The sequence below is a fragment of the Aegilops tauschii genome, chromosome 7 (genome assembly GCF_002575655.3).
Source record: "Aegilops tauschii subsp. strangulata cultivar AL8/78 chromosome 7, Aet v6.0, whole genome shotgun sequence".
Taxonomy (NCBI): Eukaryota; Viridiplantae; Streptophyta; class Magnoliopsida; order Poales; family Poaceae; genus Aegilops; species Aegilops tauschii.
In genome coordinates this window covers 431,510,812-431,529,440 of record NC_053041.3, presented here as the reverse complement: position 1 = coordinate 431,529,440, position 18,629 = coordinate 431,510,812, and the positions used below count along the sequence as shown (strand labels likewise).

At 41.1% G+C, this 18,629-nt stretch overlaps 1 long non-coding RNA gene across 2 annotated transcripts; it reads left to right on the top strand.

The window, feature by feature from the left end:
• Window positions 1–248: 248 nt before the first annotated feature.
• LOC109757599 (uncharacterized) lies at window positions 249–2,864 on the top strand. Of its 2 annotated transcripts, none has more exons than XR_005764704.3 (5): window positions 249–554; window positions 712–804; window positions 1,209–1,265; window positions 1,470–1,605; window positions 2,345–2,864. It is a non-coding gene; the product is annotated as an uncharacterized lncRNA (long non-coding RNA). The 2 variants fall into 2 exon arrangements; XR_002231594.4 differs by having other exon boundaries at window positions 689–804; window positions 2,345–2,863.
• Window positions 2,865–18,629: the final 15,765 nt, after the last annotated feature.

Below are 18,629 nucleotides of genomic sequence, written 5' to 3'. Positions count from 1 at the left end.
CGACGGGTTAGCTTAAAGGGGTTAAACCGGACGAAGGACGCAGAGAGTTTTATACTGGTTCGGCCCCTTGCGGTGAAGGTAAAGGCCTAATCCAGTTGTTGTGGAATTTCTAGGGTTTCGATGACTAGGGAGCGAATCCGCTATGCCTGGCTCGCGAGTTGTTGTTTGTTGTCCCTAAACCGCCGCCGGGTCGTCCCTTTATATACACAGGTTGACGCCCGGCGGTCTACGGAATCCCGAGGCTGGCTCATAAACGTGTCCAGCTCGGTTTCTACCTTTCTTATCTTACAACACAAGTTACATATGATATGGCGGTTTATGTCTACAGGCCATAACCCCCTCTGGGCCCTGGGCCTTCGTAAAGCGCCATACTCCTTGTCTTCATTGGCTTCAAATATAAATAATTCATTTTGGGGGTAACCCAGCCTCTCTCGGCCGGTTTATACCCAGTAGTAATATCCCCAACAGGTTCTATAAGATAGACAAGATCAAGGGCTCCAATGGGCAAACTGGCGGCTCGAAGAACTCACTGGGAAGATGAGCAAGTGCAAGCGGTAAGTCTTGTTGAACGCTGTCGTTGTTGTTTCTACTTGAGCCTGCAATTCCATATCTTCTGCATGTGGCATGATGAATTTTAGCAATTTCTTTACCTGGAGAATGTATCACCGTTGAGTTCTTGTTTATGTAGATATATGCCATGGCTTCTTGCAGCTTAATCAAAGAATTTGATCGTGTCTCAAAGATGAAGAGAAAAGGAATACTTCTGAGGCCAACAAACAACTAAATGTCAGGAAGCAATTTATGGTTGGTAGTTTCCTTCATTGACGTCTTTGTCGTGTCATGCTCCACAATGTATAATTTCTATCTTTGTGTGTTATGGTAGCTCATCAAGATTTTGAAATACCTAAATTTGTCCTGAAATTATTTGCTTAGCAATGCTTTCTTTTAGTATCAATGTATTTTGCATAGCATTTCAATGCACACAATCCTTTTTACTTAAATATGAGCAAGGACAGAGCCAAAACTACAATTCAATCTCTATTTACTTGGCATATGTGAAATGATACAATGTTTATTTACTAATTTTTGTTTTACTTGGCATATGTGCCCTTCACTGATAAATCTCAATTTCTTAAATTTCATTTTTCGTACCATTGTAACTCTCTTGGTGCTAATAGATGTGCTATTCGGTCGCCATGATGTTGCAGGTACCAAAGTAGCCTTGCAATAAGAGGATTGAACTATTCGATGCCGGTAATGACCAGGTAGATAACATTGAAATGGCATCATGTAAAATTAAGTACTCCCTCGGATTCATATTAGTTGTCGTCGGTTTAGTACAACTTTAGTACAAAGTTGTACCAAACCAGCAACAATTAATATGGATTGGAGGGAGTATCATAATTTTTTGTTACTATTTATTAATCCTCCCATGAAAGGTTAACATTCTTATCCAACTACCTCATTAGTTTTTGCAGAAATGTCAAATCAACAACTCATTCATTCTGGAATGAAACAAATGGACCAAACAGACCAAGATATTGAGCATTCGAAAACGGCGCACTACAAACTTACACTCTCTTTTGTTCTTCATTCTTTCATAAGGTATTTAGATAGAGGAAACTAGGTGCTCCTCTACCTCTCTCTCACTCGCATTTTGATTGCCTACAAGCCGATTTTCTAAAGGTGATGTGTGCAGCTCCCTCCTGGTTTTAGTTTGAGCATGCTTCTCTCCATGGGCCTCTCTATTTAGGATTTGTGTGGATCTTGATTCATAGCAGCACAAACTTGGAAATGCTTCTTTTCTCCATGGGATCTTTCAAAAATGAAAAAACAAACCCAGGAGCAAGACTTGGGCAGGAGTTTAAATAATGGTTCCCTGCACATCAGTTTATTTCCTTGCATTGGTTCTTTATGTTATAAGTCACACTTTCCTATTTTGTCAAAGAAAGAGTGGACTCATTCATGGACTTCTACCATATATATTAACACTGGTATGCTGATCAACCCAGTGATCCTCTGATCCTAAATCATTTTTCGAGAAACTCTATGATTTTCTCTATATCAAGGTAGTACTGTGTCAAAGTGATGCTTCTTTGTGCTACGTTCATCTGTTTATTTGGAAGTTCAAACTAATTTGTGTTCATATTTATTTATTGGATGATTCATCTGTGTAAAACCAAGAAAATGCCTCTTAAATTTTGTGTATTTCTAAAATATGTTCTTTTTATCATCATCGGATACAAAAAAATTCCATTTCATGCTTATTCCTAATTTATTATTTTCTCTAGCTACAAAATTGTAGTAGGACTATGATTCTCACTTTTTGCGTATGGATATGCAGATTGAAATTCAAGTTGCTCTAGGATTCCTTGCTAATGAACGACATGCGCATAAAGTGACAAATACCCAATCTAATTGATAAGCTGGCTATCCATGTACACACAATATTCAATTTTTTATAGTCTATAAGTGGTGCGGAAGTGAAAGCATCTGTGAGTGCATGTAGATATATTTTGTTAACCTTTTTTTGGTTACCAAACTCCGTGTGTAAGGTATGAGAGGACGATGTAAAATTTCTTTTAAAAACAATTTTCGTTATGCGCACCTCTGCCCAGATTGAGTATGGTGGTACTAAAAAGTGATGCTCTATTGTTCGTCTATGTTATGGAGTTGGTTCTTTTGAAGTTAAAGTAGCATGTGTTTGTACGGTAATCTTCTCGGTTTTTAAGCTTCGTCTACAAACATATATGCCACCCACTTTCAGATTTCAGTGTAGGCTTATAGGGGGTGGATCATTGGGCTGTGTTCAGAATTAGGGCTTGAGAGAAAGAAAATAATTAAATACCAGGTTGTATAGAGTTTCTATCATTTTGAATAATAATGATGCTCTTAATGACCCTTATTGCTTATATTGTTTGTGCTCCTCTGAAGAAAAAATAGGACTAAATTAAAAGATGGACCTAAATGCCACACAACTGATGATTAAAATATAAAAAAACTATGGCTTCCATGTTACCCAAATAACACAACAAATTGTGCATGATCAAGTATAAAAAGGGTTACAATTCATGCCATATGTGCTTACTCAAACCTTAAGCTAATAACAGATGCAAATATTTTCATCGCGGGCATGGCTTTAGCGTGCCTCTGCGCCATTTGGCGCAACTGGTCCACTAGTATCTTAACCGTATGCGATACAAGTGCGCTATGAATCACTACGCCTGCGCAAGCGCGAGCAAAGGTGGATGTACTGGATCAACCATGTGCGATGCAAGTGCGCTGTAAAATCACCACGACCGCGAAAGCGCAAGCAAAGGGTGGAGGTACTGGCTTAACCGTGTGCGATGCAAGTGCGCTGTAAAATCACCACCTGTGCAAGCTAAAGGCGGGTAAGTTTATTTGGAAATTAGGATGAACCGTGTGCGATAGACCAGCTAGCTAGAAATACAAAAACAAACTAACCGCCTTGAGGGTCGCAAAAAATCGGCGGTTCCGCCACTTTTCCTTATTATCATACACGCATATTGTTATTGGACCGTGTGCGATCTTGGGCACTCCCGCCCCGCATCAATTCCTTTACCCAAATTTTAGTAGCCGCCGTACTTCATCTGTCGCCCACACTCCTCCAGCACCGACCTTATAGTAAAATTGCAGTAGCTAAGGCATTTGAACCGTCGCCCTCCCTCGTCCACCACCATCTCCAACCACCGTTACTAAAATTTTCAGTAGCCGCAGCGTATCCTCAACCCCCCCTCCACATTCCCCCACGTGCCCCCTCCCCCTCGAACCCTAGCTCGCGGCCGCCACAGGCGCCGCCGCCAACCCCTGCAAGTCTGCCCGTTCCTCCTAGCTTAGATAATAAAGTTCAGGTTACCCAGCGATTCCCATATCGTCGCCCACTCCCCTGAGTTTTTAGATGAGGCCTGCGGTGTCCCTCCTCGCCAGATCCATAGTCCCTGCTCCAGAATGTCGCAGCCTAAGATCGACCACGTATCACGGGGAGCCCGACGAGCGTTCGACCAAGAAGAGGTTTATCATGGCCTCTCCGACGGACGTTGGCGAGGTGGCCGTCGTTCGCCCCGGTCTGTTGATCCCGGAGCAATACGTCGCCACGGAAGCCGGCGAAGACGTTGACTTTGTTGCCATGCCGAAGGCTTCATGTCAGCGTGCTAGCGTATTACTGTATCTCAGGAAAGCTGGCTACGACATCAAGCTCGTCCACAACGACGACTTCACGCGGGATATGTCACAGGTTAAGTGGTCCATCCCCAACCCCTCTGGTTCAACCGCCATCGATCTCTTCGATGGCCCTGCCACTGATCTCCTCCGCCAAGCGGTCAAGGATTTGCGATCTTTATACTCCATCGAGCCCATTTTGTCATTTCTAAAGGACACGTTCCACGGCGGCGGCTTGGGATCCTCAATTGCCAAGTCAGATCTCATCGACCACAACCACGAGGAGGGCACACACGAAGGTTCTTCCAAGGTGAAATAGCCCATCTGTGACATCAGAGAGCGCACCATGGGTCTGTGCTCTTCCAACTGGAAGGATCCCGTCCATGAAACGTGAGGTAACATCCTATCAGCAAATCTTACCTTTTCTAGCTTGCCAACCCGTACCCTTTGTTGTAGTAGCATTTGTCGTGCGGTGCTTTAACTGTGCCATGTTTAATTATTTCACTTATGCAAAAATGTATTGTTCAATAGGGCTATGTGATGTTTAAGTATGAATTGTCCACTTCAGTTTCATGAATGGCTATATTTGGTTGTTTATGGTGAGTAGATGCCTTGTTTATGTGTATTTGGTTGTTAGGTTGGTTGGAGTGAGCATTTTTCCAGTTATCGAGCAGATGCCTTGTTTATATGTATTTGGTTCTTAGTTTGGTTGCAGTGAGCATTTGTCCAGTTATCAAGTAGATGCCTTGTTTATCTGTATTTGGTTGTTAGGTTGCTTTTTTTAAGCATTTGTCCAGTTATCAAGCAGATGCCTTCTTTATCTGTATCTGCTTGCTAGGTTGGTTGCAGTGAGCATTTGTCCAGTTTTCAAGCATATGCCCTGTTTAGCTGTATTTCCTTGTTAGGTTGGTTGCAGTGAGACTGTCTAGTTTTCAATGGCTATATTTGGTTGTTATACTGGTCATTTATGCCTTGTTTATTTCAGTCATTCGCAATGTGTTGTTCATTATGTGCAAGTCGGAACTGTGCCGCTCGACTAAATCAATACTAGTTTGAACGGCTATATTTGGTTCCAGTTATTCCTGGTGTAGTTAACACGTGCCCTTTATTTCAGTTTTACACATTTATCTAGTGTGATGTTTAAGCATTACCTACATTCTATTCATTTTCAACAATACCAGTTTGAATTGCAATATTTGATGGATGTTAAGCCTGCTGTCGGTAACATTGCCTTCCATTTTATATCTGCTTTAACAGCATGCTGAAACCAACACATTCAAGCTATCATTTGGAGATGATGTTGTTTACATTTGCTATATTTGTTTGATTTTAAGGTTGTTGTACTTATCATGCCTTTCCACTACTTATGCAGGACAACAACGGGAGTGGCCACCATTTTCCGCCAAGGTTAGCTTCATCCCTCGGCTTGTACTCCACCCGTCGTTCCATAATGTAGTGCATATAGATCCAGGCCTGGACACTTGTTAGCTTATAATATTGACTTGTTGCTTGTAGGTACATATGCCCTTGGCAAGGATCCACGCATCGACCCTTTTTGCGTATGGGGCAATGAGATATTCATGAACAAGCATCAAGTGTGGAAACCGAGAAGGATTATTAGCAAAAAGATACGAATGGTGGCAAGAAAATTATTTTTTATGCTTTATCCAACACAACAGTGAGCTGTAGGATGGTAACTACAAACTCTGCAGCCTTCTCTTTTTACTGTCCATAATGAGTGTTAGACAACAATGTTTGAATCTTTTTCGTTCGCAGTGGTTCCCGAAGCAGTTCACTCAAGATTACCTCGCAAAGTACATGATTGGTGGATGCGCAATGGAGGTTAAAGTATTTCATCCAGACTACAATGAGCATCGAGAAGTCATAATGAAGACAATGAAGGATGGACGGGCAGCCATCACAAGGGGTTGGCCTAGAGTCGTGCGCGTATTATGCATGGAGGAGGGCACAATATGGGCATTCCGCTTCACCTTCTCCAGCAACCAGAATGTCTTTCACCTCTCTCTTTACAGTCTTTAGTACAACTTTGGTTCATCATTCTTTACTTGGTGCTTCTATAGTTCTTCAGTATATGTACATGTGCATCGAATTATGCATTCGTGGTTGAACCTGTATTTGTAATAAACATGGTTGGATATGAAATAAGTGATTGCCTACTTTCAAATTCAAAACATGTGATTTTTAAATTAGGGATTAATTAGGGATTGCACTGCACACGGTTTGCGAAAGCGAAACGTCTACGATAGACATGGAGATCAGAAACGTTTCTAGGATCCACTACATGTGCGATCAATCTCCACTGCACAACTGTTTGCGTTAGGCCACCTTACGCAAACGCTTACCACATAAAAACTGTGTGTGATGGACAGCCTTTGCCACACAGTTCCTTCTACGCATCGTGTGTGATGCATTGAATAACACAAACGATAAAATTGTTAATATCGTGTGCAATGGCAACGCTATCACAAACGATTTAACGGCGAAAATTGTGTGTGATGTACTTGTGAACGGAAACGTTTTCTTTGGAGCGACTATGTGGGATGTACATGCGAACGGAAACATTTAGCGGGGACTGATTGTGTGGGATGTACTTGCGACCGGAAACAATTTTTCCTGTATAATTGTATTTTTTAGCTCTATTGTACGTATTACCGTATTTGAGCGCTCGCCGGTCGCACACGACCTCATTTTGCCGAGCGTGCGGAGGGCGTATCCTCAACGGTTTCTGGGTCGTGCGGGAAGGACCCCCTATCACCCACCCTCACTTGGCGACGGTTCCAAACACCGTCATGGAAAGGGGTTAAAAACCACTTGTATAGCACCGACGTGTACCACTGGGAGTTGACATATTTTTGCTGGACTGGAGCGGACTAGTTCTTTGGCAACTGGAATCTGCTTATTATCAGTAGGAGTTGGGTTTCTCTGTGCTGGAGCAGTATCTATGAAAACTGGAGTTGGTTTACTATCTCCTGGCTTTTGGATCTTTTGCAAAGACCTGGGTTGTAGCCCTTCAGATTCTAACATAGCCGTCTTCCCCTTGCATGCCTTATATAGAAGAATTGTGCTTCAATTATAAAACATGCTACAGCAGAGAGATGGAATAGGTACTGAAGAATAGAAAGGCATGACATATTGACATGTATTCCCTCCATCCGGAAATAAATGGATGGGTCTAGGCGTATTTCAGTTCTAGATACATCCATTTTTATCCATTTCTGCGACATGTAATCCGAACAGAGGGAGTGTGATGTAAGAGCTAGGGATACGACAGGACAATAGTGTAAAAAAACACTAGTCGAATGTAAAACTATATGCTAGCGGAATACATACAAAAAAACACTAAGGCAACATATGCGTGTATGATTGGGAAACTAAGATGGCATTGCAACAGACCACTAGAACAACACTTCAATGTAAAAAAATAACATGGTATGGTAGACAGATGAAGTACATACTGATGAATAACAATGCATAAGATATTCAGAAGCGTGATGTCCAAACTGAGCAGATGGCATTGCGATAGAGTAGAATGACAATACCTGAATTTGAAAACATGTTATCATGAATGGAATAGGTACTAAAAAACAAGAAGGCATGACATATTTACATGCATGATCAGCAGGCTAAGCACAAGGCGTTGCAACAGAGTAGATGCACTCCAGGACATTATAAGCATGTTGTACCCATATCACGGGCCAAGTTAGAGCAAGGACCTTGTGGGGTGAATAGGATTCATCTTCTTTCTGCAAGTCTTCTGAAGAACTGCCTTTACATGTTCCATCATATTGGGTATCATTGACGTCAAGTTTGTTGGTTATTACATTGATCCATGAGGTTTCTTGTGGATAAATCAGTGTGTGCAATTATATCTAACATGCAAGACAACAAGTAGTTAGATTTATGTAATTAGTGCATGTAGGAGACGACATAAATAGTAGGACTATGCTTAACTAGCAGCAACAGGTCGCAAAAACTAAAGGGAGAACACAGATGAAAGCTATAGAATATGTATCGTTTGTACTCGAGATTAACTAGATGGCACATAAAAGTATTAAAGAACAACATAGGTAATACTAGAAGTGGTATAATACTATAATCACCAACTTGTGGGTTAGCATTGGCTGATGGATGATAACTATGGAACAGTGTTACCTAAAGAACAAGTCTCTTAGCTGAACTATGGAACATCGTTAACTCCTGAACAAGACCCGTAATAGATCAGCATGAATATACAGTGAAATGTGATAACCTATTTTCCATGCTTAGTTGAATAACAAAGCCATAAATGTTGCACACAAGTAAGATGAGGGTACAACCTATCTGGCCGCCATCCATAGGAGTGAGCATCATGAGCTGACTTGTCGATGGCCTTGTAGTTCTTGTGGCTGTCCATGTCGGGCACGTGCATTCGATGCAGAGAACTGTTGAGTGGGGACTATAGCTCCCTTCTGGTGTATGCTTCCCTTGTTGGAGCAGCTGCGGTGAGTCGGAAGAATGTGTGGCTGAAGATGCTGAAAACGCATAATGTTAAGAATGACACATATCTCTGATCTGAAGAAATACCCTAAGAGATCAACAGGAAGGTACGAGAGTGGTCACACGTCTGTTGACTGAATATTAAATTGGGGTCACACAATTTTATTTTATTTTGGTACTGTCCGATCTACGCCGGATGGCTTGATGGCCGTCTTGTGCCTCCCGGCTGACACTGTTCGGAATCTTCCACGAAGAGCCAGCGACCACCGGCAGAGCAGCCTGTCTCCGTCTTCCGTGGTCACGAGAGCTCTGACCAAACCCCCGTTCTCCGCCCCACCGCACTGCCGTGGTTGCGCCCCCCCCCCCCCCCCCGCCAATCCACAAAGACTCGTCGTCATCCAGATCCGGCGGCGGCAGTACCTTCAACTAATACGTCTCCAACGTATCTAACATTTTTGATTGTTCCATGCTATTTTATTATCAACCTTGGATGTTTTATAATCATTTTATAGTCATTTTATACCATTTTTTGGTACTAACCTGTTGACATAGTGCCAAGTGTCAGTTGCTGTTTTTTTTCAAGTTTTTTATATTGCAGGAAATCAATATCAGACGGAGTCCGAATGCAACGAAACTTCATGATGATTTTTTATGGACCAAAAGGAAGAAGTTGGGCTCTGGTTGCACCTGGGGGAGTCCCGAGGAGGGGACAACCCACCAGGGCGCGCCAGGAGGCCCAGGCGTCCACTGGTGGGTTGTGCCCACCTCAGGTGCCCCCCGGACCGCCTCTTTGCTCTATAAATACCCCAAAAATACCAGGACCCTAGAATAGTCGACGAAATATTCATCCAGCCGCCGCAGAGTCCGGAACCAGCAGATCCAATCTAGACACCATCTCAGATGGGGTTCACCACCTCCATTGGTGCCTCTCTGATGATGCGTGAGTAGTTCTTTGTAGACCTTCGGGTCCGTAGTTAGTAGCTAGATGGCTTTCTCTCTCTCGCTGAATTCTCAATACAATGGTCTCTTGGAGATCCATATGATGTAACTCTTTTTGCGGTGTGTTTGTTGGGATCTGATGAACTTCGAGTTTCTGATCAGTTATATCTTTTTATATACATGAAAGTTATTTGAGTTTCTTTGATCTCTTATATGCATGATCTCTTGTAGCCTTATTTGGGTTTTGTTTGATCAACTTGATCTATTTATCTATGGGAAGAGGTGCCCGGTAGTGGGTTCGATCTTACGGTTCTTGATCCCAGTGACAGAAAGGGAACCGACACGTATGTATCATTGCTACTAAGGATAAAAAGATGGTATCTATATCTACGCAATAGATAAACGGATCTTGTCTACATCATGTCATCGTTCTTATTGCATTACTCCGTTTTTCCATGAACTTAATACACTAGATGCGTGCTGGATGGCGGTCGATGTGTGGAGCAATAGTAGTAGATGCAGGCAGGAGTCTGTCTACTAATCTTGGACATGATGCCTATGTAATGATCATTGCCTGGATATCGTCATAATTATTTGAAGTTCTATCAATTGCCCAACAGTAATTTTTTTACCCATTGTTTGCTATCTTTCTCATATATTTTCTTGTGATATACTTTTCCTTTGCATTTTTATTCAGATCTATTAAACCAAAAATATAAAAATACTTTGCTGCACTTTATTTTTGTTGTGATCTATTATTTCAATCTACTACCAATTTCTGGCATCGTTACCCGAAAGGGATTGACAACCCCTTTAACACGTCGGGTTGCGAGGTGTTGTTATTTGTGTGCAAGTGTTGTTTACGTTGTGTTGCTTGGTTCTCCTACTATCGTTTCTTCACTGAGGGAAATACCTACCGCCGCTGTGCTGCATCATCCCTTCTTCTTTGGGGAAATACCAACGTAGTCCTAGCAAACAGGAGCTTTTCTGGCGCTATAGTCAGAGAGTGATCAAAAGGAATTTCTGGCGCCGTTGCCGGGGAGGATCTTCAACATAACCAGGTTCCTAATCACAAATCTCATCTCCTCGCAATTTACATTATTTTCCATTTGCCTCTCGTTTTCCTCTCCCCCACTTCACAAAATTTGCCGTTTTATTCGCCTCTCTTTTTCCATTCGCCGTTTTCTTGCCTGGTCTGTTTTTGAGTGCAATCTTGTTGTGTGGTCATCATGACTTAAGAGAACACCAAATTATGTGACTTCTCAAATACCAACAACAATGATTTTATTTGCACTCCGCTTGCTCCTCCCGCCACTAGTGCGGAGACTTGTGATATTAATACTGCTTTGCTGAATCTTGTTATGAAAGACCAATTTTCTAGTACTCCTAATGAGGATGTCGCTTCCCATCTTAATACCTTCGTGGAATTATGCGATATGCAAAAGAAAAAATATGTGGACAATGATGTGGTCAAGATGAAATTATTTCCGTTTTCTTTATGTGATTCTGCAAAAATTTGGTTCTCTTCTTTGCCTCGTAATAGTATTGATTCTTGGAATAAGTGCAAAGATGCTTTTACCACTAAGTATTTCCTCCCGCAAAAGTTATTTCCCTTAGAACCTAGATCATGAATTTCAAGCAACTTGAACATGAGCATGTTGCACAATCTTGGGAAAGGATGAAAATGATGCTGGAATTGCCCAACTCATGGGTTAAATCTTTGGATGATCATACAAAAATTTTATGCGGGGTTGAATTTCGTTTCACGTAATCTTTTAGATTCCGCCACGCGTGGTACTTTTATGGAAATTACTTTGGGTGAAGCCACCAAATTGCTTGATAATATCATGCCAAATTATTCTCAATGGCATACCGAAAGAGCTCCCACTAGTAAAAAAGTTAATTCGGTTGAAGAAATTTCTTCTTTGAGTGAAAAAGTTGATGCTCTTATGAAATTTTTTGCTAGTAAAAGTGCTCCTATTGATTTTAATGATATGCCTTTGTCTACTTTGATTGAGTAAAACAGTGATGCCATTGATGTGAATTTTATCTCTAGAAATAATTTCAACAACAATGCTTATAGAGGTAATTTTAATCCTAGGCCTTTTCCTAGTAATTCCTCTAATAATTACGGTAATTCCTATGGAAATCAATCTTATAATAATAATAATAGTAACACCTCTAATCTTGAGAATAATATTAAAGAATTGGTCAACACACAAAAAGTTTTCAACACTTCCATAGAAGAAAAGTTGAATAAGATTGATGATTTGTCTAGAAGTGTTGAGAGAATTGCTCATGATGTGGAAGATCTCAAGTTGAAAATTATTGTGCCTAAAGTTGATGAATCAATTAAAGCTCTTTATTTTTCTATGGATGAAAGTAAGAAAAGAACTGCTATGCTTAGAGCTAAAAGAGAATTCTTAGAGAAAGCTTTTTCTAGTGATTATTCCTGCAAAAATGATGAAAATCTTAAAATGATTGGTGTTTCTTCTATTGATTCCTTGTTTAGTAAGGATAAGATTGATGAAAAAGGGACTGGAGAAGAGTCAACTTTAGGTAGAAGGCGTCCCAATATTTCAGAGGGTGAAAATCTAGTTGAGAAAAGTGATAAAGGTGGATTTAGAGAGGTCAAAACTTTAACTAGTGATGTGCCACTCTTTTGGATTACAAAAACTTTAATTATGATAGTTGCTCTTTGATTGATTGTATTTCTTTGTTGCAATCCATGCTTATGAACAAAACAATGCTTTTACTAAACATATTGTTGATGCTATGGTGAAAGCTTTGGAAGAAAAGTTGGAATTAGAAGTATAAATTCCTAGAAAATTGCATGATGAGTGGAAACCTACTATAAAAGTCAAGATTAAAAATTATGAGTGTTTTGCTTTGTGTGACTTGGGTGCTAGTATTTCTACAATTCCGAAATCCTTATGTGATGTGCTTGGTCTTACTAATCTTGAAGAATGTTCTTTGAATTTGCACTTGGCGGATTCTACTATCAAAAAGCCTATGGGAAGAATTAATGATGTCTTATTCTTGAAAATAGGAATTATGTGCCCATAGATTTTATTGTTCCTGATATTGATTGCAATCCTTCTTGTGCAATTAGTCTTGGTAGACCGTTTTTACGCACTATCGGTGCCGTGATTGATATGAAAGAAGGCAATATTAAGTTCCAATTCCCTTTGAGGAATGGTATAGAACACTTTCCTAGAACAAAAATCAGGCCACCTTATGAATCAATCATGGGGGCATCTTATGGATCTCGAACCAAAGATGACAAAACTTAGATCCTTGCTTTATGCCTAGCTAAGGGCGTAAAACTATAGCGCTTGTTGGGAGGCAACCCAATGAATAAATTTTATTTTTTATTTTTGCTTTCTGTTCTTGTGTGTTTACACAATTATTCTACTATTATGATTGTGTTTTTCGTGTTTTAATTAGTGTTTGTGCCAAGTAAAGCCTTTAGGATCTTCTTGGGTGATAGTTGTTTGATCTTGCTGAAAAAGACAGAAACTTTGCGCTCACGAAAATAATTTTAATAAATCACATAAAAGAGATTTTGCTCTGATTCTTTTCGCAGAAGAATAATTTACAAATTACCCTGGTCGTCCTAATTTGGTAGAAGTTTTGGAGTTCCAGAAGTATTTGCAAAAGTCAGATTACTACAAATTGTTCTATTTTGACAGATTTCTTTGTGTTGTGTGGTAATTCTGATGGCTCTATGGTTTTCTTTGATGAGTTTTTGCCATAGAAAAGTTGGAATACAGTAGATATAATACAAAAACAGAATATTACTTGGTTTGATACATCACTTATAGTAGTGATTTGTTTTTCTTATACTAACGGATCTCATGAAGGTTTTGTTGAGTTTTGTGTGATTGAAGTTTTCAAGTTTTGGGTTATCTTACGATGGATGAAATAAGGATAGAAGAGCCTAAGCTTGGGGATGCCCCGGCATCCCAAGCTATTATCCAAGAATGAGCAACCAACTAAGCTTGGCGATGCCCCCGAGTGGCATCCCCTCTTTCTTCTAACGACCATCGGTATTTTACTCGAGGCTATATTTTTATTCGTCACATGATATGTGTTTTGCTTGGAGCGTCTTGTATGATATGAGTCTTTGCTTGTTTTATTTTGTGTTTCAAGTCATCAATCCTTGCAGGAAACACCTATTTGAGAGAGCCAAAATTATATCATGACTTGTTAGAATTGCTCTCTGTGCTTCACTTAAATCTGTTATGAGCTAGGACTTGCTCTAGTGCTTCACTTATATCTTTTTGAGCACGGTGTGCTTAGTATTTTTGAAGAAATGCTATCTTGCTTCACTTAGATTTATTTGAGAGTTAGTAAATTTTTTAAGAAATTCTCTCTTGCTTCACATAAATTATTTTGAGAGAAAGAAAATTTGTTATGCTCATGATCTTCACTTATATTTGTTTGAGCTTATGAAAAGCAACACATGAAAATTAGTCCCAAAGTGATAGATATCCAAGAAGGATAAAGAAAAGGAAAAGAAAAAATGTCATGAAGATCATTGGACAAAATAAACTTGATTCTTAGTAATAGTTTTGAGATATGATGATGTGATATGTGAGTCATGTTGATGAGTAATTGTGCTCTAGTAAGAATATTGGTGTTAAGGTTTGTGATTCCCTATGCATGCACGAAAGTCAATAATCATGCATTGAATATTATATCCTACATGTGGTGCATTATTCGGTGTTAGTTATGCTTAATGATTGCTTATGAGATTATTCGTTTCTTGGTTGGTCGCTTCTCAATCTTTTTGCTAGCCTTCATTTTGCACTAAGTATGACCTCTACTTGTGCATCCAAAATCCTTTAATCCAGTTTTGCCACATGAGTCCACTATATCTACCTATATGCGGTATTCTTTTGCCATTCTAAGCAAATTTGCATGTGCCATCTCTAATTTTCAAAATAAACTTCTCTTTTGTGTATTTGTTTCGCTCGTGGAACGGTAACGAGTGGCTAATATTTTCCATGCTAGATGTGTTATTCTCACGATGAGTGTTTATTCACTTGTCATTGCACAAGAGTAAGGCAAAGGTCTTAGGGATGCCCAGTCCTGAAATGCAAAAATGAATTTACTTTATGTTGTCAAATAATAAATTCCTTGGAAAGTGTTGGTATGGAGGGCACCCGTGGATACGGCTAGCCATGGAAAGTGAAAGAATGGTGGAAAAAGGAATAAACTTTATTTTCTGTTTGGGAACCGCCTATGGCATATCTAGCATGGAAAGTGTTCGGAACTCTGAGTCGTTTTCCTTGGTGGGATGGATACGCCTCCCAAAATGTTTTATCTCTAATTTTTTCGCTTTGAGCTCTCGCACCTCTACAAATCCCTATGTCCCTCTGTGAAGGGCCTTTCTTTTACTTTATGCAATTTTTATTTTTATTTTGAGTCTCCATCCTCTCTTACAAAAGCACCAACTAGGAGGCAATATGATCGTACTTAAGTATTGGGTTTAGCTAATATTTGAGTATGTTTCATGAATGGATCAATGTTTGAGCATGATGGGCTAGGGATAACTTATTTTAGCATTGATATTTTGAAAGACATGGTTGCTTGTTGATATGCTTGAGTATTTAAATTATTATGTCAAAACTAGACTATTGCTTTGAATCACATAAAAGTCCAAATGTCCATGCTATAAAGAAAAGAATATGATATGACATGATAAACAGCACTCCACATCAAAAATTCTGTTTTTATCACTTACCTACTCGAGGACGAGCAGGAGTTAAGCTTGGGGATGCTGATACCTCTCCAACGTATCTATAATTTTTTTCCATGCTGTTTTATTATCAATCTTGGATGTTTTATATCATTTTATAGTCATTTTATATCATTTTTTGGTACTAACCTGTTGACATAGTGTCAAGTGCCAGTTGCTATTTTTTTCCATGTTTTTACATCGCGGGAAATCAATATCAGACGGAGTCCAAATGCAACGAAACTTCACGATGGTTTTTTATGGACCAAAAGGAAGAAGTTGGGCCCTGGTTGCACCTGGGGGGAGTCCCGAGGAGGGGACAACTCACCAAGGCATGCCAGGAGGCCCAGGCACGCCCTGGTGGGTTGTGCCCACCTCGGGTGCCCCCTGGACCGCCTCTTTGCTCTATAAATACCCCAAAAATACCAGAACCCTAGAACAGTTGACTAAATATTCATCTAGCCGCCGCAGAGTCCAGAACCACCAGATCCAATCTAGACACCATCTCGGATGGGGTTCACCACCTCCATTGGTGCCTCTCCGATGATGCGTGAGTAGTTCTTTGTAGACCTTCGGGTCCGTATTTAGTAGCTAGATGGCTTTCTCTATCTCTCTCTCTCGCTGAATTATCAATACAATGGTCTCTTGGAGATCCATATGATGTAACTCTTTTTGTGGTGTGTTTGTTGGGATCTGATGAACTTCGAGCTTATGATCAGTTATATCTTTTATATCCATGAATGTTATTTGAGTTTCTTTGATCTCTTATATGCATGATCTCTTATAGCCTCATATTTCTTCTCCGATATTTGGGTTTTGTTTGGCCAACTTGATCTATTTATCTTGCAATGGGAAGAGGTGCATGGTAGTGGGTTCGATCTTATGGTGCTTGATCCCAGTGACAGAAAGGGAACTGACACGTATGTATTGTTGCTACTAAGGATAAAAAGATGGGATCTATATCTATGCAATAGATAAACGGATCTTTTCTACATCATGTCATCGTTCTTATTGCATTACTCCGTTTTTCCATGAACTTAATACACGAGATGCATGCTGGATAGCGGTCGATGTGTGGAGTAATAGTAGTAGATGCAGGCAGGAGTCGGTATACTAATCTTGGACGTGATGCCTATGTAATGATCATTGCCTGGATATCATCATAATTATTCGAAGTTCTATCAATTGCCCAACAGTAATTTGTTTACCCACCGTTTGCTATCTTTCTCGAGAGAAGCCACTAGTGAAACCTACGGCCCCCGGGTCTTCTTTCTCATATATTTGCTTGCGATCTACTTTTCCTTTCCATTTCTATTCAGATCTATTAAACCAAAAATACAAAGGGATCTATTATTTCAATCTACTACCAATTTCTGGCATCGTTACCCGAAAGGGATTGACAACCCCGTTAACACGTCGGGTTGCGAGGTGTTGTTATTTGTGTGCAAGTGTTGTTTACGTTGTGTTGCTTGGTTCTCCTACTGGTTCGATAACCTTGGTTTCTTCACTGAGGGAAATACCTACCGTCACTGTGCTGCATCATCCTTACCTCTTCGAGGAAATACCGACGTAGTCCTAGCAGACAGGAGCTTTTCTGGCGCTATAGTCAGAGAGCGATCATCAACCCACGCAACTCTAAGATAGCTATCTAAGCGCTGCTTCCGCGGTGAACTTGGCCCCCGCACACTTACATTAGACACCAGCCAACCGGCAGCCTAGGAGCTCCGCCGCCTCGAGGGGTGCTACTTCCCATTGGGAATCGATTGGCCAGAATAAAAATTCAGACAACTGACGCCTAAATAAAGTGATTTGAGATGAGGGTATGACCAATCTTGTGGCCCAGTGAAGTAGGCAGCTCTAGCTGCCGAGTCGGTGAGGCCGACACGGTTGCGATGGCAACCGGCGGCAGGGAAGCAGAGATGTCATGATGGTCGACGGCTATGGGGAAGCAGCGCCGGGGCCCTGGACGGATCCGAAGTTGGAGCCGCTCCGGCGCCGTGCACAATGGCAGGGGTGAATCGGCTCCGGTATGGTTCACGCGGCCATCGTCGAGGCAACTCTGGCAGTACGAAGTAAGAGGTACACGGCCTAGTGCACGGCGGTAAACGGACAGCGTCTCTGGCATTGGGAAGGAGGGCGGCGGTGAATTTGGTGCGGTGGGGGGCGCCATGCAGGAGGGGCTGAGGTTTCGCGACTGGGAGAAGGGAGCTTCTCGGGAGAAGGTGATTTGGCGCCCACGAGGTACGAATGGGGAATTGGGAGGGGGAACCATGTCTTACGGACGCATTTGTCTGAAATGTGGAGGGAGTTACAGTTCTACCCCTACCTTTAGGCTTCTCGGCTTGGGTCTGTGTACTGAGGGTCGGGGATAGTAGAGTAACTTTGCTTCTCCCAAATAGTGGGCACAAGCGATTTCAGGCGAGGAGGGCATGTTTTGAAATAGTGGGCGCGAGTGATTTCGGGCGAGGACGGCGTGATTTGAAATAGTGGGCGCGAGCGATTTCGGGTGAGGAGGGCGTGTTTTGAAATAGTGGGCGCGAGCTATTGACGGCGTGTTTTGGAATAGTAGGTGCGAGCGATTTCGGGCGAGGAGGGTGTGTTTTGAAACAGTCGGCGCGAGCGATTTCGGGCTAGGAGAGGGTGTTTTGCCGCCAATGGTTTATGAATTATTCGGCACATGTCATTTCGGTCGAGGACAAGGCGCGCTTGGATGAAGTTATGAACCTACCCTCGATGTACAACGAGCCAATTGATGTGTGTCCCACATAGGCCGGTAATTTCGCATCTCCCATTTATTTGCTCGGACGAATTCCACCGAGCAGAGGGTGTTTAGTGGTTCGTTCAAATTTTGGGAGAACGAGCATCCACGTCTATCTTACCAAGTCGATTCGAATCAAATTTTGAAATATTAGCTTGCCACTTCTTTTTTAGATGGAGAGATGATGCTCGGGACTAATGTGTTTTTACATGCTCGTTGCTAACGATTTACTATATGACAAATAGTTGACCCACTCAAAAACGGGAATCAAACCCAAAATGAAATATCTCGATTCAATGAAATAGCTCGTTCACCATGTCAAAATAGTGAACTAAATCCAAAATTGAACACCTCAATCGAGTAGCATGTTGTACAGTATTATAGTACTCCATGAACATGTTGAAATTCAAATTAATGAACTTTTTTGATACGCATATCTCTGTTCATGTGTGGATTGCAGGCAACATGTTCTCCAATTTAAATATTTCAATGCAAGTTTATATAGAAACATGG